Genomic DNA, 23,975 nt, shown 5'->3' on the forward strand with positions numbered 1-23,975 from the left:
CCTATAGTGAGGATAAAGTCCATGGTGAGGCAGGGATGGATGTGAACGGAGCAGGTGCCCCAACCCAGAGCTGACATATGTGCCCAAGGTTTCCAGATAGCAGTACGGAACAAGGCCCCTGGGATATGTTATGGAAAAATGGATCGTGGTAACTGGTGTTTTAACACATCTTTGCATTTTTGTTTTCATAAACTTTCATTCTTGTAACCATCACTCAATATGCTGTCAAGGGAAAGGTACTGGGATGCCCAATGCAGAGAACCTCCCAGAATAATGATGACATCACATGCATATACATGTGGCTTTCTTACAAAGAAGAAAGCTATCAGAGACAACACAGGATGGCAAAACACACTGTGAGAGGTGAACAGAGCCCCTAGATCTTTGCTCCTGTCTGCCATAAATAGACATGTTTCTTTATTGGCAAAATGAACCAGGTTGGTATGTTAAATTATGTTATTCACGTAGCACTTCCTAGAAACCGAACATGACAAATAATACACACACACACACACACACACACACACACACACTAGAATTGTTACTTCAAGGAAAGAAAACATAGAGGCCTGACACTCCTCTAGAGTTGGTCTCAGACACCTCTATTCTATAGAGACCCTAAGGTAGCTAAAAGTTCTTTGCACTTGCTAAGGATCATTTCAACTTTATTACCATAGAATGGTGAGTTTTTGACACTAAGAAACCATCTCATTAAATGTGATAGTTGACATCTCAACTCCGTTGTATATATTCAATCATAACTTCTGGGCAAAGTGTGGAGAAACCTCTGAACTCCTTGTAAAGTTTTCATTTAATTCTATTGGTTTATTACCCTCTATAGTCCCTCTTTCTCCAGGAACCATAAAACTTGACTGATTTCTAGCAGAAAAAAACATAGAAACAGATTCCAGCAGATACAATCTTGATGAGATCTTTTGTTTGCATCAAGCAGGGAATATGGAGAATGTGATGCAAGAGTTGAGCCTTATAACAAGCAAGAAAGAATGAAGGGGAAATAGCAAGTGAGCCTTAAAAAGGAAAGGATACAATCATTGTACATAGATAATGTCAACCTCTCTCTCTCTGGGAGAAGCAAAGTCAAATCCATCCCTCATGTAAAGTCACTTCATTTGGTTCATCAGAGGAAGGAGTGTCAGTGAGAAGGGAAATCCCTTCCCCTTAGATGATTGGAGTCCTGATTCTCACTTGTGCAAAGATGATGACTCAGATGCTGTGGCAAAAGCCAATGGGAATATCTGTACGACTCACTACCTTTTAAAAATAAATGTAGGAACTATAAGAGCAGTTGTGCTATGTGGATATATCTCACAGTGAAGAAATCTGGGTTTTTACTGCACTCATTACCTGACTACTGAACATTGTACCAATTAGGTAATTTCTCATCCATCACCTCCTTCCACCCTCTCACCTTCTGAGTCTCCAAAGTCTATTATTCCACTCTATGTCTACGTATACACGTTTTAACTCTCACTTCTAAGTGAGAACATGCAGTTTTTGACTTTCTGTTTCTGAGTTATTTCACTTAAGATAATGTCCTCCAGTTCAACCATGTTGCTGCTAAAAAGATGATTTCAAGAAAAGTCAAGAAAGTCCAACATAGTTTTTCCCAGAAAGATGAAAAGAAAATACTCCTTTAGCATTATTTGAAAACTCAAAATGAGTGGTCATAAAGGGCCCACTGTTTATTATATATAAATAATCAAAATTATGAGGCTGCCTTGGGAATGTGAGACCCCCCCAAAAATGATATACAAATAGCAGAATGGTAAACACAATAACAGGATAAACTCTGACCATCTGGAAACACTAAGTAATTGCAGAGTGATGGAAAGTTTATGAAATTAGAAAAAGAAGAGAAAGATGCAAATTTAGACTATTTTATTAGCAAAAGGTAACAATCTCCAAAGGGTATTGTTTGTCCTGCCAGATTCTGGGAATAATTGGGTAGAGTAAATAACACTATCTCATAAAAACTGAGCTAAACTTTCAACCTTAGCCAAGGTGGTTCTGTTTTCATTAAACTAGCAAATATTTTTTGTAGTTGAGTTCTCAGAGGGAGTTTATTACTACTTTCAGCATGTAAAAAATCTGATTAAAAAGAGGAAAAGTCCTCTACTCAAGACACATGGCTTGTCATGACCAACTTATTTAATGATCCTCTTTACTATATTGTCATCCCCATTTTGTATGTGAGGAAACTGAGAGACAAAGACTTCAGTTCATTCATTTAATTCAGCATATGGTACAGATGGTATCAAAAGAAAGGCATTTCAGACAAGGTCAAACATGAATTGAAGGTTAGAGAACACACCAGAGGTAGCCTCGCCAAAGGGAGAGGCATAAGAAAGACTCTCTAGGAAGACTTCTGCAGAGAGCACAAGGGTGTGTGTGCCTGGGGAGAAGGGGAGGGGTGGAGATGACACAATTCAGAGATTGAAGTGTTGTTTGAGAACAAATACGAAGGCATAGCAACAGAAGCACTCTGGAGAGACAGGCGGGATCTGTGCCAGGAAGCATCTTGGCCATGTCTGGGAAAGAATACTCTTGCCTGGAGACCACTAAGGAAACACTGGAGGTTTTGAGCAGAGACTTGTGCATTTCAAAAGTAATCTTTCTGGTTACCGAAAATAGTCCGGAAGGCAACAATTCTGAAATTAGGGGATACCATTATCAGTTTCTTTTGCATAATCAAGGTATTATTAAGGACCTAATTCAGGACAGGTGCAGAAAAGGTGACAGATTTGGAATGTACGGGGAAATAGAAATCAATCAGACTGAGAAATCATTTCACATGGTGGAGAGGGAGAAACAAATTTAACTACCAAGAGTCTTATTGCTGTCACTAGGTAAAAGAACAAATTGTATAGCAAAGAGACACTAAGAAAGGTAGAGGTTTAGTGTAGGGAGATAAATGATGCTTTCAGATTTTAGACACATGAGCTGGATAAATCTCACTATTTGGTTTTGAAAATTCCCTGTAGATGGAAAGGTATACATAAGTCTGGAGACAAGATAGTTCAGGTCTGAATATATAGGTGTGAGAGCTATATGCATGTATATAGTTGTTCATTCGTTAGAGTAAATGTGATAACCCAAAAGAGAAGGAAGAAAAGAGGACCTATCTATTGGACTCCAATGAATACCATCAACCCAAAATACAGTCAATGAGAAGTATAAAAGAAAAGAAAAAGAGACAAAAAGCCACCTTGTGAACACAGGGGTATAACAGAGAGAATTAGTTCATAGAAACCAAAGGAAGAATGAACTTCAAAGAGGATGTAGACTGATTTTTGGGAAAGTCAAATAAAATACAGAAAATGAAAAATGCTTTGGATTCATAAACAAGGATGTTATTGTCAACTTTTGCCTATGCAGTTTTGATACACAAGCCAGAATAAAGAGAATTGAAGCACACAAAAGTTATTGAAAAGTGGAGACAATATGTTTTGATTTCTCTCTCAAGAAGTCTGCAGGGAGCTGGCAGTTGCTAGAAAGATAAGCAGAAGCCAGCCACATGGTTCTTCAGGGTCACGCCCTCCCATTCAGGAGCAGAGAGGGCAGGCCTGAGTGAGCTTGGTAGACAAACACAAGGTTTCTTACACCCTCTGCTTTTTGCTTTTTCTTTCTTACAGTGCCAGGAATCTCTTATGGTTACAAATCAAATCGGCTGTTTCTTGTGTCCAATTTCATGGAACTATGTAAAGCTGAATGAGACCAGCATTACTCCCCACACCCTCTGATACGTGCTTATTTATGCTTTACTGCTTCTATGCTTGTAAATTTCTCTAATAACCCTTACATCACATTTGCAGTGGCATGGTACTAGCAGTGTGTCTGCTACCCTTTGCAAAACATTTGATGACCACAATGAAAACATTCTGCTTTCAGCAGTACTATGATATTCTGAAAATAGCTCAGGGGACTCAGGTCATCACGATGGGAAGAAATACTTCCTCCTGGGAGTAGTAATAGGTCACTTGGATGGCCGGTGACTAGATGGTCATGGCCTACCAATACCTTGAATAGGTCAGGGAGCAGCAGAGCTGTGAGTCAAAATCCAGAGAGCAGTTGATTTGCTGTGTTAGGGTTTCTAGTAGTCAATAAGCAGGAGACTCAGTCATGCCTTAGAAAGACCTACCAATCAAAAAATGCACAGCTATGCTTCCTGTGGTCATGGCTGCCTGTGAGCCAACTAAAATTACAGAAGCAAGACATGCTGCAAACAGTGTCTTCTACCACAAGGCAGCAGGCTAAAGGATCCCTAAGAATACTTCAAGGCTAAACCCATGCTATAGGCCCTAGGAACCATGCCTATGGAGTAGAAATAGAAGGGGTAACCCTTTCTTGAGTGCCTCTTCCTGGAACATAGAAAGACTAGAAAGTCAGTCAGTGGGACAATGTAAAATCTAGAATGGATTCAGAAGACTAACAAGGAAAAGATAAACATAAATAAAAAGTGAAGATGGGGCCAGGAACACTGCTCTTCATAAGAAAGATCCCAAATGCTCCTAGGTTTGCTATTTATTTCAGAGTTTATATGACTATCATCCTGTTTGGTTGGTTGATTTGTTGATTGGTTGGTTGGTTGGTTGGTTGGTTGTTTGGTTGATTGGTGAGTAGGTGGGTTGCTTGGTTGGTTGATTCATTGCTTGGTAGGTAACTTGCTGTTATTTTGTCAGTATCTATAACTGATATGAACATTCAGGGCATGGCAGTGACTGGACATGCTGATTGGACATTTCCTTTGTGACCTCAGCTGGGGGTTTTCGAATGGTTAGCCAAACAAGGGTACTTGCATAATGAACATTTGTATACCAACCCCTCAATTGTACCCCACATCTTTAAAATAAAAAAATTAAAGGAGAAAAAAGAACAGTCTTACTGTGTAGTACTCCAGAAGTCTCAATCAAATAGTTAGTATGTTGAGTCCCTCACCCAGTTAAATCTCCAGTCCCTCCTGACACTGTTCAACTTCCAGAATCTTTGTTCGGTTCACAGGCCCCAGTAGTTCTTCTCTTCTGGGAGTCTTATAATCCTGAAATGTGCGTGAAAATTTGGAATCCATTCAAAGATTGGAGGGTACCCTAATGCTAGTATCTGGCTGTTCTCTTTGGTTACATGCCTCAAAAATTATAGCCGCCTCAGTGGCCCCGAACTGTTCTATGTTTTTCTCCATCCAGAGAGCATGTTGATCTCTACTTAAGCTCCATTTTATAATTTTTTTTTTCTTTTTAATTTCATTTTATTATAAGAAGGTGGAGTACAAGGGAGGTTTAACTAATGTAGCCCCAGGCAGCAGGCAGAGAGAACGTGAAACTGACTTTCTAAGTTCCCTTTCTCCTAAGAATCACAGTCTTGTGTTCGAATGTTGGCCAGTTTCTGACACAGTTGCTCTATTTGTCTAGTTTCATAGTCTTTATAAAGAGGGTAAATCTGCTATTTGGTAATTTTTAGAATATCACCTTACAAAAATTTTAACTACTAATATGCGGTTACCTTTCCCAAAAGCTCATTAAGATTTAAATTACCCATGTGAAAACAGCTTTTAAAATGCAAGAAAGAGATAGAAAGTGTTTTTTATGTAACAAAGTAACTCAACAATTATTATATTTTCATAGAAATTATTTTATAGAATGATTTGAGTTCCTCCAGGTATATTTCCAGAAGGGGGATCATTCAGTCATGTGGAAGGTCAATTTTTAGATTTTTTTAGAAATCACCACACTGTTTTCCAGAGAGATGTACTAGTTTACACTTCTATCAATGGTGTAGAAGCATTCTCCTTTTCCTGCATCCTTTCCAGCATCTATTGTTTTCTGAGTTATTGATGATGGCCATCCTGACTGGAGTTAGGTGGTATCTCAATGTGGTTTTAACTTGCATTTCTTTGATGATTAGTGAGACTGAGCGTTCTTTCATGTATCTGCTGGCTGCTTGTATGTCAGAAATTATTATTTTAAATAGTATTGTATTTCATATGATTGAGTTTTTAACTTGAACATTCATTTTGCAGCCACAGAATGCCACAATAAAGACAGGGTAGGTTTTATTGCAGATCTTCTTCAAGACACCTATGGCCCAAATGAAAAGAACAAGAATAAGAAAAGAACAAGTGATACAGAGAAGTCATAGAAGAAAAGATGTGAAGTCATGTGTGGTGGCTGCAGAAGAGAGATGTGAGACTTAAGCTCCAAAATAGATTGTGATGTTTCTGTGTAATGGGATTCGTTTTCCACCTTGCCTAATTGCTAGAATTCTTTCTTTCAACTGCAGCTAGAAGAATAAACTGGAGAGAACAGACTATACTTAAGTCTCCTCTGTGTTACTCTTGGTAGTGGATAGCAGGAGAAAAAAAGTACAGAAGTATTTCCCAAAGTCTGTTTCACAAAATGCATGGTGCTCTTCCAGGAACAGTTCCTGGATAGTCTTAAGATTCTTGAAAACAATGAGAAATCCTATGCTTAAAATGACATGATGAATCTGGTTTAATGTAGCCTTTCATAAAACTGGTTAACTACACAGAAAAAAATGCCCAGTAATAGCTATCAATATGATCCCTATCGTTCTATGATTATTATAGTTGGCATAATGTGAGTTATCTTTGGGGCACAATTGGAGACATCCTCAGCCTTTAGATTACAATATACAGCTTTTTCCCTGAGTCAAACTGCTCAGTGGAGCTACTGAAGGATTCTACCGAAAGTGGTCTTCAAGGCTGAAAAAAACAAAGCCGTTGACCCCATAACGTGCCTCTCAAGAGGAGTCACCTGAGACCTATGCTGGGCGTGTGGGTCACAGAATGACTTAAAAATCAGTGTATAGCAGAGAAACCAAAGGCAGGCCACACTGTCCCAGTGTTCAAAATTCAAAGGTCAACAGACAAAAAGACAGATTGCGGTATTTTGGGTGGACCGGAGCAGTACGCCTGTTTTCCAGTCATGCTACAAATGGCATATCTGCCCTGATGGAAGAGTCAGACACTGGATGGTGGAAAGCACAATGTAACAGCAACATCATCAGCCCAGTAAGGCCTTTTAGTGAGGGAAAAAATAGACGAGAGACGTAAAGGAAAGATTGTGATGGAATCCAGCATTCTTCTCAAAAAGAGTTTGAGAACACAAACTACAACCATCAGACACATCTGTACCAGAAGAGTGTGGCCAGCGTTAAGAATACTAAAAGGCACATGAGAATAAAAATAAGGGGGGGAAAAAGTTTGTTTAAGCACCTTCAGATCAAACAGTTTATCTATTAATCATGAAAAAACTAGTGATTAAATAGGAGTCAAATCAGTATTGATTATTTATGGGTGTAAATCATTTGCAAACCTGTATTGTTTCGCTAATTAATGGAAAAATCATTCTCATTCATTTATCACTTATTATTTGCTGACAATAATATTTGATTCTGATGTAAATCTCATTTAGATTGACGTTTAAATGGATATTTTTTGAACATGGGTAAAGTCATTTGTCATGATCCTAGTGCCTGGGTATAAATTAGCTTTGTGTCTAAGAAATGACAGGTTCCCAGATAACTAGCCTGTCTCCAATTTCCTACCTACTGGGTATTTGTGTCTCCTGCTGTACCATCGAACAGATGATGACATCAATACATCTTCAACAGAGGATGGGGTTGATGGTACTTTCAGGCTGGTTTCTTCGTGCTGAGTTTTGGTTTTATAGGTCTGGAATATGGAAGAATTACTCTAGTCATTTTATTAAAAAAACAGACACATGTCCTAATCATTAATGCGATGTTCTAGAACAACCATGGGCTGACAGGAGAGTTGCCTTTGCATAGGAAAAATTTGTATTTTCTAGGAAATGGTGTTGCTTTTTCTGCTTTTCTTTGACTTTTTTTTCAGTTACACCTGTTATGAAAGAGAGATGAAAATGTTGTGTGGGCGTTTTTTTAAAACTCCAAGCTGGATAAATGTATCTAAAATATTCATAAAATTAAGCTTTTTCAGGATAAAAAACACAGTTTCCTAAATTGTTGATAAGAGCGACTATGCACTGATGGAGATATTCTGAGCACAAGGTGCTGCAGAATTTTAAATAGCTTCCTCTCCCTCCTCATCAGTATCTATAAGATTTCTAATCACTCCTGTATACGTCAGCTGTGATGAGAACGAACCCAGGTGTGATGAAAGTGATAGCCTTGTGATTCTGAAGGACGATTATTTTTATTTATGCCATTGTTTTAGGCTTTTCAAGCACTAGTTAGAAGCAGTAGCATGCAAAGCTTCCAAGTTAAACCTCACGCTGGCTGTGTTTTGGAGTGGAGATGGGATCTCTTCCTGTTTGGATAAAGGTTCCCAATAGGTATGGTATGAGTGAGGCTAGAATACTCATTCTGAAATTGCCCTCTGCTTGCTGGGGTGTAGGGGGGTATTTCCTCCCTCCCTCCCTCCCTCTCTCCCTTCCTTTCTTCTCATTTAGGCTTACCTTTATTGCTCTCAAAAGGGTATCTAAGGCAGTAATCCCCAAAATATACGACATCAGTTTAACTCTGTTAAATTGCTTAACTCTGACAATTTGCACAAATTCTGTCCACTTTTTGCCTGCAACTCTGAAGCTGAATCTATACATGTCAAATGTATACAAATCTATACATGCCAAATGTGTTCGATAATAACTGGTTTTCTGTGGACTCTGCTTCCTCCCACTTAGATGAGCTTCCAGGAGTTAGCTGTATGTGAACCATGGCAGGAGATTTTCCTGAAGTGAGAGACTAGATGTTTAAATCTTCTACTTCCATCCAAACTTCTTTGATCTAGTCTGCACTCAAATGACTTGGTGCACCATCTCGTATTATAAACACTGTATCCCACGTGATATGAAATGTTGTGAAAGCCACAAGTAATGAAGACACAGATGGACAGACAGGATCAGCAATCTTGTATCTGGCTTGAATCGTGGGATGTTTGCCGCTATCAGCACACTGACACTCTGTACCAAATCCCCCAAAGCATGCACAAATGCAGTTCTCACTGCCAGGCTATCCTGCCCATGCCTGTGTCCACATCCAGAACCTGTGGAAGGAGAATTTGAAGTCAGGGAGTGGGAATGGGAATGAAGGTGGCCAGACTGGTTCAATAGAAAGCCTTTATTAACTACAACGCCAATGTCTGCAGTGATGAGCATTGCATCTTCATGTATTTCATAATTCCTATGGATGGTTCTTTGCACAGCTTCATCTCAGAGGCATCCCAGAAGCGTATACCCCAACCGCACTCTAATCATAGCTGACACAGCCATTGATCGATGAACTCCAAAAGTGAATCTTTTCGTTGGTGACTTTGATGACAGCCACAAAGCAAGTAGGGTGAGTATCATGGCACAGTTAACAGAAAAAGCGCGTCAGTCATGATTGCTAGGCTTTTTGCAATGTATCCACCTACAAGTTCACCAATCACGAAAGCAAGTAAAGAACGGCAACAATGGCCAGCCCGATTGTCACCTTTCTCTGCCTCAGTCTCTCCTTCTGTTTGCTGCAGCTGTCGCCGGAGTCCACCTTCAAACTCAGCTGCTGGTGGACTTTGACTGTTGGCCAAAGGTAAGTCCTGCTCCAATGAGGAATCATCGTTGGTCTGGAGGGCCAGGTGTGCTGGGTTAAAAGGCCTCTCTGGGGTTTCGGAACCCTCGTGGGCCACCACCCCTCGGAATGAGTAAAACCGAGGAAGCTCCTGTCCCCTACCTCATCCGAGAAGTCATAGACGCTGGTATCATCTGAGAACAACAGCTTGTCATCCTTCCCCAGCAGAGACTAAGGCACTCCCATGCGCTGGGGTGGCCAAGGCAGGTGACCGCAGCAGTCGGGGGCTCCCACCCCACGGGCGCAGGTTCCCAGGGTAGTCCATCTCTTCTGTCCCATGGAAAACGATACACGTTAGAGACTCAGAGCGCCCCGACCCTGCCCAAAAGTTCCCACACCCCAGCGGTGGGTCCCAGGGCCAGGCCGGGCTCCCCTAGGAGTATTATCTTTTTTTTTTAATTTTTATTTTAAAGATGTGGGGTACAATTCAGGGTGAGGTATACAAATGGTCATTGTACAGGTAAAGTGTGGGCCCCCCTCTGGTCCCCACTTTTCCTGATTTGAGATCAGGTACCTTTCCTGATGAGGTGTGCCCCCCTCCCTTCCCTGGCAGTTTCCCACTACTGCCAATCCCTTTCTCGTGGTATTATGATCATCGTTCAGGGTCTGCGTGTGAGTGAGAGCATGTGGTACTCGGTTCTTTGTTTCTGTGAGAGATCGCTCGGTATTACAGACTCTAAATCCATCCAAGTTGCTGCGAAGTTCATAATCTTGTCCTTATTTTCCATCAGAAATTTTAAAACTTTCTAGAAAAACTGAGGGAGGGAAAAAAGAAAATGTGCATTTCCCCATGTTAACTTCTGTTTAAAGAATTCTTCTCAAGCCAGATGTCTACACAAACAGTTGTTATAGCAAGAAGAACTTTCCATAATTATAGGTAATCATGCAAACTCCTTGGAACACAATCACATTTCTTTTTTCCTTCCTTTCTTTTCTTTCTTTTTTTTTTGTTTCTGAGACTCCAGAGACTTGGGAAAAGAGGCATTTTTTACTTACTGTGGTCACAGTAGATCTGAAGACCTAACATAATTTAAAGTTTTATTTGCTGACCAAACAAGCGGTTCCTGTGTATTTCTCCATGCTGATAATGTCCAAGCACAACCCATCCGCAAGTCTAACCTTCCTAGTTGCTGCTGTGCAAACAGAAAGCCTCGACAAGCCCAATAGAGAAACACAGTTTCTTGTTGGGCACCCGCTTCATCACTTCCAGAAAACCGCAGTGTTTGGTGAGTACTTAGGAAAGCTGCATATTTGAGTCTATTAAGATGCATTTCATTACTTCTGCCAAATGCAAATAGGCTTTCAACCTTTTCAGAGCAGTAGGATTTATTGTACAGTTCAAAGAATGATTGTATCTGCCTCTGGGCTCAGTGTAGTCTAATTTCATAATATATACACAAACAGGATTTGTTCTCAGGGTAACACTGCGACAATTTCAGAGCTGTAAGTCAGGTGCTTGATGAGTTTCTGGAAATATTTGTTTAGTATTCCGAATAATACATATAATTTACAGTGTTATCCTGCGATAACAAGGAAATGTTATTTCAAATAACAGCTTACTTAGTAAACATGGTTTCCAGCAGAGATACTACCCAGCTATCACGAGACACCATGCATTCATTTTAGGTAAGCCCATATCTGTAACTCATGTCCCAAGAAATTATGAATATTAGAGTGAATTGGCTGACTTCCTGCCAAATAAGATTTCACTAGCAGTATCAAAAACACAAATGGATTAATGCAAATTAATTGCTTTGAAAATGCTTTATTGCACTGATAAAAATTACATTTTACTTGAAGTGAAACAGGGTAAAACATAACTCTTAAAGGCCACCAGCAAGGAGGAATCAAAATACCTTTGAAATATTTGTAATGTACGGCATTAAAAATACATTCATTTTCATCAAAGTTTAGGTTATAAAAATATTTAGTTCTACATATCAATTTTCACTTGAATTTTTTAAATTTTTTTTTTCAAATTTAATTTATACTATCCCACAAAGAATGAGGTAGAACTAAACACCGTGCTATACTTGTTTTCAATAGGTATCTTTCAAATTTAGGTAGTTAGATGATTGATTCCTATATTATTTAAGAAATACATTAATTATCAAATCTGCATTTGATATTTTTTTCTTCTCGGCTGAGCTTTTTAATAAAGTTATAAGATTTCAAAAATATAATTCAACTTTTTCTAACCGACTTTTTTGTGAGAAAATTGTTACTAGGATGATTAAACATACAAACATATTAGTCCACAAAAATATAAATAGATGAGAGATAGATATAGATAGGTGTCAGTATGTGTGTATATATTATAAAAGTTGTATATGTAAATATATTATATATAGGCATAATAATAATCACAATAAATACAGATATTATTTTATGCACACATCTACCTTAGGCAATGTTTGATGGAGTCTTGCAGATACGAGAAATTAGAAATAATTCCTTACATTATTAGGTTTCTATTTTCTCATGTTTTAGTAAATTTTTTTCCTAACTTGTCTTGTAATGTGAGAATGGTAGGGAGCTTTGGATATAATAGATTAATCTATATAACTGAAGAGAAAATAGATGGAAAAGTCTCAGAAAACATAAACTGTTAAGTCAGGCACAATTTCAAATGAATGTTTCTTAGTTATAGGTCATTATTTATGGACTTCAATATATTAAAACTATATGACCACCTAAAATTCCCCTAAAGAAGAAAGCTTTAGTTTTTCATTTTAAGCTTTGGACAAATATCAATTTTATTTGTTTTATAGGAAAATCAAAACTTATAGCAGATTTTGTTTCTCATTTACCATTTAGCTATGCCTTATTATGATATAAGTATATTTTAAAGATATAAAAAGAGAACAAGGGAACTGAGGTATAATGAATTAAAACATGAACAACATAGCAGGAATAAGAGACTTTGCATAGCACAATGTGCAAATACACACACACACACACACACACACACACACACACACATTATTAAGCAGCATGAATGTTCTTTCTCAGACCTCTAGATAAATACCTCACCAGCATTAAAAAAGAAAATCAAGTTCAGTTCATGGTTTACCAGCAAGAGCAGAAAAGTGAATTAGATGACATGTATCTACCTACCGGTGTCAAACCTCATCTCTTTAAATGGCCCCCTTGTTTTTATTCCTACTGTCTTGACCCCCATTCAGCAGCCTTCCCCTATATCTGGTGCCTGAATGCTTATCCTCACCACCCATGGTATTCAGCGTAGAGATTAAACATTACTTTCCGAAGTATCTTGGCTGTCAATACCTGCCTGCTCTGCAGGAAACTCTTCGTTATGGAATGACAGGCAGGGCTTAGCAAGGTTCACATCTTCTTAGTTGCCAATACTGCCCCAGGCTTTCAACATTCCAGGAGCAACAGGCTAGAAAAGTCAAATCTCTTCAACATACTCCAGTCCCCATTGGATCACAGGGAAACACATGTGTTCCCTTATAATTGGCACCAGTTACATGAAAACTATTTCAAGAATTTGAAAATGACTGAAATGTGTCATCTGTGCAGCTGCTGTGCCCCGAGTGTTCGCATCCTGGGCATGCAGTAGAGAACATACAAGACCCCTGCTCCAGCCCAGCTATAGCACGTGGGGTGACGGGGCGAGGTATAAGAAAACAAATAAGAAGGACAATTTTAGCCTCCCAAGCCTTGACTACCCAGTGGAAAGTTACTATATTCGCCCAGTCATCAAATATTTACTGAGTCTATAAAACACTGAGCACTGTTCCAAGACTTGTGAATAAACACAAAATCCTTGGTCCTCACTCACTTACAGCTTACATTCTCATGGGAGGGGATAGACAGTAGACTAAACAAGCAGGTAAAACATATGATGGGTTAGATGCTCGTTAGTACTATGGAGAAAAAAGAACCAAAGAAAGTGAGTAGGGAACGCTGGAACCGTGGAGGGGAGTGTCGGGTTTTAATCTAAATTCGGGTTGTCCAGAAATTGCTCTTCGTGAATGAATCAGGTGAGCAAAGTTCTGAATGTGGGAAGACAGCAAGGCCTGGTCATCATGTTGGAATAAAGTGTTGCTGAGGGCTCCCTTGCTCCAGGAAATGTAAGCAAGTATTGATAGACAATGTAAGCAAGTTTACGAGAGAACCATGGCAGGAGATAAGATGAGGAGGATAAGACTGCAGGGTGTGATTGACTGACATGGTACCTTGTAGGCCTTGTAGAAGCTGGCAGTACCTCATAAACCTTGTAGATCATTCTGAGGGCTTTGGTTCTTAATCTTAGTGAAACAGAAGCCGTTGGAACATCTTGAGATGTCGTATGATCTGACATGTTTTCACAGGAAAGAGGATGAAAAGACCAATTCGGATACTATGGCAATTAGCTGGGTAAGAGGTGAGCATGAGACATTATTACAGCAGTGGAGATGGTGAGGAATGACCGGGTTTTTGAAGTCTGTCGGACTCATTGGCAATTGCATTTGGTGTGTGAGCCAAAGTGAAGAACCAAGGACGACCCCAAGATTTTTGACCTGAGTCAAGGGGAAGAGGAAGAAGGGTGTTGCCATGAACTGAGATGGAGAGTCAGGGGAGAACCGACTTTGCAGGAAAGACCTAAAGTGTTGTTATGAACATACAAGTTTTAAAATGCCTTATTAGGCATCTAGGAGATACAAGCATGGAGATGAGCATAGACGTCTGGAGTTCAGAGAGAAGAGAGCTCCAGGTTGGAGATTGACGTTTGAAAATCACGATGCTTAAAATTATAAGAATGGGTGAAAAAATAGGATAGTCACATTGAGCTACACCTCAGGGAATTTCTAACGAGATTATTCTCAGACATTCATGATGGACCTAACACAAAGTTAAGCCCTTAATACACGCGAGCTGTTATTATTAGTTAGAATTCTGCCCCATGTGCAACTACTTTTTATTCATAATTACCGCAGAGTTAGTAACTACCAGAAACCATAATGACAAGTCTGATCAAAACATGTTCCTACCCTTGTCACTGAGGTTGTATATCACAGATTATACACGGTTCAGGAGAAAGGTGGAAATAAAAAGCAAGGTTCCTAGGATAGCGGGAGGGCGACCCTCTGTACATAGACTGAGGTTTCATGGAGATTCGGTCACGGAACATGTTTCTGATAATAAGTAACATGTACATGAGACTGCCTCCCCAAAAAGGAAGTTTATATTTCCCGGTTATGAGGTAAGTCAGAATCGAACTCAGAAGCAACTTGACTGGCATGTAGAAGCCATGAAAAAATCAAACTTGGTCATATTCTCAAACAAAGTTGGATACAAAAACTAGCAGAAAATATAGAAAATGAGTTGAGGTTGTGTGCACGGGAACTTTTCATTTGTTTATGTTTCCTACTTAAGGAATTCTTCTATGTGAATTAGCAAGGATAAGACAGACTTAAGCACTTTTCAGTGATTTCAAACGACGACTTTTCAGATTGCCTCGAATTATAACCTTACTGAGCTCTCATTAGAAATAAGAGGGATCTCAAAGAGAACCAAGTGTTCCCACAAGCACATCACACTGATTTTAAAGATTGGGCTTTTCGAGCGGCAAGAGATCAAGGGTGATTTAAGTCCCATCCCCAAGGAAACCCTTCCAGAATCCATGGTGATATTTACCGGTCTCTTCACATTTTTGCTTCTGTTTCAATACAGTTTGGCAAAGCAAGTTATTCACATTCGAAAGCGCATTTTTAAATCTTTATCAGTTGCATTTTTCTTGTCACTTTCCTCATTGGAATCACTGCCAAATTTACAGCAAAATGAACATTAGTAAATTCTTGGTCAGTCATCCTGTCTTTATTCAGTTTGAAGATGCAAAGCAAAAACGCTGAAGGGATGCCTAAGAGATGCCCGCATGGCCAGGGCGCTCACAGTGTATTTGCACTTGAAGACCCATGAGCAGACATGACAGCGGATCCCACATTATGAGACACCTTACACAGACACCTGCACCTTTACAGATATGGAAACACTGCATCTATCATGTCACCCAGTGGATAAGAAGAAAATAGCAAGACTATACCCTATGCATTGGGGGCAGCAGAGTCAGGTCTTCCTGAGTTTACAGCATCTGACGAGAAAAATTGTAGAAGAGACTGGATAGCAGATGTAGTGACTTCTGTTGCAGAAGAAGAGGGTCTTCGTTCAAACATACAGTTATCTCCAAAAGTGAACGATGGAAACATTGAGAATCAGGTGATTAGACTTAAGCAGGATTTTTTTACAATTTTTTTTTTTTTTTTTTGCAAAAGCCAATCCAAATCCTATTAAAGAAAAATGTGGTATCCCCAGAACATATCATACAGTCTACTTCTCATTTTTATCTCTGTAAGAGTTGATATCGTTGATGAGAATATCATTTTCACTTTTGACAGGTAAAGATTTATTATTTCCCTAAGAAGTGGAGAGGTAAAGCCAAATTCAAATGTAGCAAACTCATGTATAGACATGCATTTTAGGGGTTTTAGAAACCAGCTTGTACAGCAACTTATAGATTATTCAAAAATCCAAGGACACCAGGAACAGAAATGATTGAAATACTTTGCCATGAGAGATAAGAAGGCACCTAATCAATGTAAAACGTAAACTTAATTGATATTCGCAATTTTCAATCTCAAGACTCAGCTATTGGTTGAGGATTCGCATTTACATCAAGCACATTTTAGTAGCACTTGACTTTAGATTTCCACTGAACCTTATGCTTTCCTAAGGGAAGTAGGTGACCCAGATGTGGAGTTTACAATTCACACCGTTTCCTCAGAACTGACAGATACCTTATGTGGTTTTCTCTTTCCTTTTAAGTGAAAGGATTAGCTGGTGTTGAGAAGTTTGGCGTCCTGGAGAAACAACCAGCAGATTTTAAAAAAGCAAAGGAAGTTCCCATATACTTGCAATGCCAAGAGAAGGAAGGTGCACATTTTCTAACCAATTTGCATGCACTCTCCCTTCACCCCCCATAGAGTAGTTATGTGTCTGGGAGCAAGCCCACAATCTGTCAACAGATTTAACACGATTAGTTAAGGAGAGCTGCTGTTAGTTCCTCTTACACTGATCTGAAGCATTAATATAGTTAGCTCGGGCAAGCTTGTCAGCCGGGTCATCCGCCTTAGGCATGAACCCAGCAGAGAGCACTTTTGATAATTTTTTACTGGGTTCCAACTGTCAGGCAACTCTGATGCTCTTTTTCCGAGGTGTCATTGTAATTGCCCCTGACTGGGAAGTGACTCGGTTTCTTGGTGTTCCACGTAGCTGTAGCTTCTTGCCCAAGGGACTTGTCGCAGCCTTCACTCATGTCATGTTCCATTAGCTATGGTTAACCAGGAGTCAACTTCAAGGGCCTGCATTGTCTTTTAAAAAATGGAAGAAGCCAGAGATTGCAATATTCAATTATTCATGAAGGTTTTTAAGGTGAGTGAGTGGGCGTGGGGGCTCGGGTACATGGACACAACAGGGACACCTGTGATGTCCCTCAAATCTTTACTGTTCAAAATAGGCATGAGACAGTGATAAGCACACCAACAGTACTGTGAGGCTGGTCCCCCAGCAGGCTGGCGATAAGGTGTATTCTGAGTTTTCCATATTTCATAAAGTCTAACAGATACCACTGTCACAGATTCCCAAAAGTTAGGATCAAGCACATGCCGTCTAGAGTGTCAACCCCTGACACATCAGCGAGTGGGAGCAGAGAAAGACTCACTTGGTTTGGCCAAAGCATGAGGGTGGCAGAGACACACTCTCCAATCCAACCTGACTTTGGTCATCAATGGGGCTTTGGAATAAGGTGGGTGGTGTTTGGGAGCTGCGACCCTGCTCATGACCCTCCACTCACCAAACTTCTTGGTGCCGTCAAGGAGGTCTTCATGACCTCAGGATCGCCGTTCTCTGAAAGACAAACCAGGTATGAATCTGGCGAACAGCCCCCAGGGATTGGTTTGTGAAGGCCATCAATTACTAGTGATCCCTCGCTACCGAAAGGGCAACACGCAAACCGTCACGCAAGGGGGAGGGAAGGGGTAATGAGAAAGGAAGACAAGGGAAACAAACACGTTGTGATTGTTGTAACAGGCTCGGTTGCACTGCGACAAGCATGACCCAAAAGTTAGCATGAGGACTCTATCTGGAAACCTGGCAATACTACATTTACAAAGATCTTCATCGTGGCATTTGATAAGTTGCATTGAATTAGAAATGATTACTAAGGACCCGTTAAATATTTAAAATATGAGAAAGGTCTAAACTCACTTAAACAGAAAATGTTTCACGATATGTTGCTAAATGAGAAAGCAGATTACAAACACCAAGTATGATATGACTGCTTCTGGAGGGAGAAGTAAATAGTCATAAATAAATATGCAAACAGAAAATGACCTCAAAGGATGTACTTCCAAATGTTAGTCATTGTCATCCCCTGATAAAAGGATTTTAGGAAACGTGGTGCTTCTCCGTTATTACTTATCATATTGACAAACTTGTGGTATATCCATAAGATACTATCAGCAGTAATAAAGGAGCTAACAAAACATGCAACAAAATGAACGAATCTCAGAATCATTATGCTGGCCAACCTGTTTTCTAATCTACAAATCAACAACCAAAGTTTTACACCAAAGCTGTGTCATCTAGAAGATTCAGGGAAGGTACAAAAAAATAAAATAAAATACTCCATGTTCCATCTCAGAAATAAGCCTTCTAATTGGAGTTTTTGTCGTGATAGGATAGAATGTTATGTACAGCTGAGCTAGACTGGGAGACCTGAAACAAAACTGGCATGCTCTTGAGAGTGAACATGAGTGCACCTATGACCTGAGAACCTTCTAAGTCTCTTCAAGTTGTGTGTGCTGTGATTCAAGACTAAGCAGCCTCTTGGCAGAAAAAATTTTTTAAAAGATAAGTACAATTCATGACTTAACATTCTGCTTTTTATTCTACTGCTAAAACAAATCATTAATTTTCTGTAAGATCATATGCTGTAATTACTGATATCAACACACTTGAGTGTTGACTTTCATTCTTTCTATTAAACACAAATGCATGTAATGAAAACCTCACCATATTGTTCATTTCCTGGTTTTGATAACTGCACTAGGGTATGAAATTCTTCGTATTAGGGTAAGCAATGTAAATTCTACACTATTTTACAACTTTTCTGCGAGTCTAAGATTGTGTCAAATTTAAATTTTACAAAATCATAAATATACTGAATGAAATAAGCCAGACCAAAAAACACATCATGATATATAATTCCACTTATGTGAAACTTATAAAAAAGTAAAATCTACAGAAACAGAAAGCAAATAAATGATGGAAGCTGGATGAAAGCAGAAATTCACTGTAAAGCGGCATAAATAAACTTCCTGGGGTGATTAAAATGTTCAAACACTGGACTGTCATGATCATCGCGTGACTGTGTACATTACTAAAACTCATTAGTGCACACTAAAAATGGGTGTATTTAATGGAATACAGATTACATTCAACAAAGATCAAGAAAAGAAATGTATGGAGAAATATGCATATGCCTCTACAAAGAGGTATATCCAAGGAATTCCATTGTAAAATTGATCATAAGGAAGAAGAGAAAAAGAAAAAACCTTGGAGATACCAAAATATCCCAAAGCAAGGCATTGAATAAGTTATGGTTTAGTCATACGATTCAACAGTGTACAGCTGTTAAAAGAGAGAAAAAAGAACATGGAGTGTGCTGATATAGAAATATCTATAAAGGAGCAAAACAGAACACAAAACAGTATTACAGAAAGGTATACTTTTTAAAAAAAGAGGAAATATCACAACCATATATTTTCACGAATATAAAAACCTGAAAAGCACACAAAAATTAACAGCAGGGCTAAAGAAATAAAAAAGGGAAAATGAATTTCTTTTTTTCCATGTTGAATTCTTGAGTCTACCTTTAACCTTTATACACATGAAGCATGTCGCTATCCTCTGTGTTTATGCCCTCTAGTTCTGTCCTGGTCTCTGGGCAGCCCAGCTGGAGACCACATTTCTCAGCCTTGCAATTAAGTTGAGCTTTGTAGCTCGATACTTACAGCAACGAAAAGCAAGCCGGAAATAGGTTGGCCAGTTTCCTGGGCATTTTCTCGCATTCAAGTTGCTTTCTTTGTCCCTCCTTATGGTTTTCCTTCCAACAGGTTAGGTGGGATGGACTGTAGCCAGTCCTGGCCGTGCAGGTATGAATAGCACCTAGTACGAATAGCTCTTAGTGTGGACAGTGCATGGTGGAACTGGCTCTTTGCTTTGCATCTCCTTCTTCCCTTGGAGCTTTTATCTGAGAGGCAGAGGTGATTGTGACCTCTGTATTGTGACCTCTTTCATTGTGACATCTCACTACAGGAGCTTGGTCTACAGCCTCGCAAAGCCAGTTTGGATTTTAAAAAATTCAATAGCATAATAATAATATATGATACATACAGTTATGGTTTTTAAATTCAAGATCAAGATCGTCAACCTGTGGATCCCATTACTTATTCACTCGTCACAGACATTCCAATGGCTTTTGGAACTTCCATTTTAGAATGGTAGAGTGACCAGTCGGCATTTCTAACTTCCATTCTATAGCTCCCAAATATTTCCTAACGCAGTTGTGTAGACAAATGGACTCATTGTTATGTCCAAGGGTAAAGCTAGTTCTTTTCAGCATGTTTCAGAGATTTTCTTTACATTCACTTTTCTTCATTTTCTTAGACAACCCTCTCACAGGACTATATTTCATTTTGACAGTTGTGATATTGTCACTTGTTTACTTCTCATCGGATAATGGACTTTGGTATCTGATTAGTTTTACTTTATTTTTGAAAGAAAAATGTCATCCCCCGGCCAACATATCTTCCTGATAGCTGTCTATACAACAATCTTCCCAAAACTACTCTAACGGGTTTCACAAAGTATATTGCAAACAAAGTTAGCTGGATTCAAATACTGATATTCATAATTTGAGAAAGGTTCCTAATAATTATTGTCTACAAATCTATACAATTTTTAATTTATAGGAAAGTTACATGGCTTATCAGTGACTTTCAGGCAATGCATGAGGACTCACAGCTAGTGTCACTGTCAAAGTGAGTCTTGTTTATGATTTGTTTCTGTTCAATTTTTCTAAAAGAGAAAATATTTTCTATCTTGTAATTTATGTTTCAGAATTTTTAACATCAGTATCTAGAAACAGAAAACTGTATGTTTGTTTCTAAAACTCAGTGGTCCAGAATCAGATAGACCATTGCTAATAATGGGATTAAGGACATCCTATCCCAAAATACAGCACCTTGGCAATTGAGAAACAGTGGAAGCAGAATTCTCTGACCATCCTTTGAAGAAAACCTTCACTTGAGAGCTACCCTTCCTCCACCCAGAGGAAAGAGGTTCTCAAAGACACAAAGATGCCAAGAATCTGAACAGACAGACTTAGCGAAGTTCTTCCCAGTGCACTGCCATCAGGTCATATTCTCTTTTGTCCTGTCATATTTCTTCATGACTATCTACTCTTCATGAAACTTAACCATAAAAACCTGTTTTTCCCTGTTTCTTCGGTTCTTTATTTCTGAAGGCTGCCGTGCCATGTAAGACTTATGCATAAATAACTGTGTGTGCTTTTCTTTTGTGAATCTGTCTTTTATTATAAGACCCTCAGATATGAACTTTGCAACAGGTGACAAATCTCATATCTCCAACACTATGATTAGTTCTACATGTATAATATGTTTATTCAGGGTATTATATCTGAAAGTAATTTTTTTCCACAGGAGTATTTACAAGAGTCACTACTACCTTTATTTTGCTATCAGTTTTACCATAAATTTACATAATTGTGGAGACAAACTTAAACAATAAGTCTTACCCCCAAAGAGCTGGTAAAGGGAGTTGAATCCCTTTATGCTTGAATGGACCTACCTGGTCCCCACAATCCTTTTGGCTTTGAGATGACGAACTTTTTTATTATATGAACCATACTGGTATTAAGCTTATTATGGAAGCTCATAAATAATTAAAAATTATCTCTTGGTGAAAAGGGGCCCTCCAAAGAAAGGTGGACCCTAGTATGTGGTAAGTAATGAGAAAACAGATGAAGCTATTACAAGACGGTAGGTTTGACATGATACCCAGAATTAGGGTATGGTCAGTGGAGGCAGAAGGGAAGGGCCAGATGAAAGAAATGCTGAGAAATAGAGCCCATAATAATGGAAAACTTATTGGACGTGAGAAATGAGACAAGGAAGAGGTCAATGACAGCAATGAGGCCTTAAGTTTGGCCAACTTACATGATGGGGGAAATGGAAAATACTTTCATTTTACATTTACATTTTACACTACAAGAACATACATATACTTTCATTTAATAAATCAAAGCAAGAGCCATGTCTACCTAAGTTTAATGTAAAGTTTAACATAAAGTAATATAATATGCTGCAGGACAGACACAGGTGTTTAGTAAAGTTGGGAAGTTATCAATTATAGACATTCAAACTCCTCTGTTTGGTTTACTTGGAATAGGGAGAGATTTAGCATTCTTATAGAAGGCATCTCACAGACTCTTACTTTGAGGCACACCTTTCTGTTAAAATTAAGTAAGTGTTGTCAGGAAAAGAAAAAATAAACATTCAACATCAGTTTTTAAAATCCATCTTTTAAAAAAGGATTTAAGAAACTCACTACTCAATAAATATTTACTTGAAGACTTAGAGCTGGTCTTTGGGCTGGAGTTTCCCTCAAGGGGAAATTATAATTATTCAAGAACCCTAAGACAGTAGGGATTAAGTCAATTATTGTGAGAAAAGTAACAACATTGAGTTACTGCTTACAAATAAGGTTGCAACGCTTTTATTTGTAAATGTATAGAAGAAAACAATTGGAGCAAATAGCATTTATGAGAAAGAAAACGTGCTTCACTGCTTATTCAGCATAAGCCCACCACCCTGAGTCCGTTGAAAGTTTGTCACAGACTTGTAAAGTCCTAAGTACAGAGAATCGAAGGGTTTAGAAAATGATATGACAATTTAAAAATGTGTTCTGAAAGCAATAACAAATTGGAGCTTGTATTTTGTAAGCTTTTTATATTTATTTCATATTTGTAACAATTAATTCATTAGTTTGTTTGCTTATTTTGCAATGTTGGACTATGGCTAAATAAAAACTTCCAAAAACCCTGTCCCTTTGCCACAGAGAGTTTTAGAAGCACTGTGTTAGAGGGTGAATGACATGTCTACATGAAAGCCATTCCAAGATTTTTGTCAAGGAAAGCATTACACATGTTCTAGAAACAGAAAATCTGGTTTCATTAAGATGCGATGTGTATTAAAGAAAATTAAAAATAAAGTTGCAAATTCACTTCAGGTTATAACTTAGTACGTCTTGGTTGCTGTAGTTGAAGTAGGAAAGGACCCCAAGAGAACTCTCTTAATCTTTAGGCAAGATAAGGTTATCATTGAAAATGAGACTATAATGTAGATGGCTAACAGGCTAGTTCTGGTTGGAAGTTTTTTGTGAAAATATAATTGGATTAAATAACTCATGATCTTTCTTTAGTTCCTCATCACTTTCTCATCACATACCAATGCAAAGCTAGAAGGAGTAGCCAATGCCAAATAATATGTTATATTCTAGTTTATTTTCTTATATAGCCAATGATTACTTAAAACCCTAGTTTCTCCAAACGTCTCAGAAAACGAGGTTTTGAGTGGTTCCCCATCAAGTCGTGAATGCAAGTTCAAGTTCTCTATTACATCTTCATACCATACTACTCCTTTTTCCTTAGTGCTGAAGAACAACTTACTAAATGTGAAGAAAGAAAAGAAAGGGCTTATAACTGTATCCTAGGAAGATCCATTCTGGTTTATTAAGATACTATATTTGATTTACAAGGAAAAAAGAATGTACTACCAAGAAGGAAGGGAAAAGTCTTTTGGGAAAGGAAGATTCTCAAACACTCAAGACTTACAAATTGAAGGCCTTAGCATCAATCCTGTTCCAGAAAATGCTTTGGTATGATATAAACTTCCAATATATAGTTTATGATGCATTAGCTGAACTCAGTTCTTTCCTTGGCTCTCAGTCAAAAAAGAGCTATTGGAAGATATGTAAGCTACCATGAGGCAGACAGATTTTAAAGAGCCAATTCAATAATCTCCTACATTCATTTGTTTTTCTTTTGTTCTATGACAACATTCATTACAGTAAAGTCGTATCAAAGAACACAAATGGAAGACTTGATTAAAAGCAATCATGGAGTTTCCTGTCTAAGCTGCTCCTTACATCCCGAGGGACTAAAAGGAAAGAACAATCTAATCCTGTAACTTTGCTAACCAATGGATTTA

At 38.6% G+C, this 23,975-nt stretch overlaps 1 pseudogene; it reads right to left on the minus strand.

The window, feature by feature from the left end:
* Window positions 1–8,547: 8,547 nt before the first annotated feature.
* Window positions 8,548–16,939, minus strand: LOC103264789 (annotated as a pseudogene).
* Window positions 16,940–23,975: the final 7,036 nt, after the last annotated feature.

This window comes from Carlito syrichta, unplaced genomic scaffold (assembly GCF_000164805.1).
Source record: "Carlito syrichta isolate Samal-C Ts95f unplaced genomic scaffold, Tarsius_syrichta-2.0.1 Scaffold305724, whole genome shotgun sequence".
Classification (NCBI taxonomy): domain Eukaryota; kingdom Metazoa; phylum Chordata; class Mammalia; order Primates; family Tarsiidae; genus Carlito; species Carlito syrichta.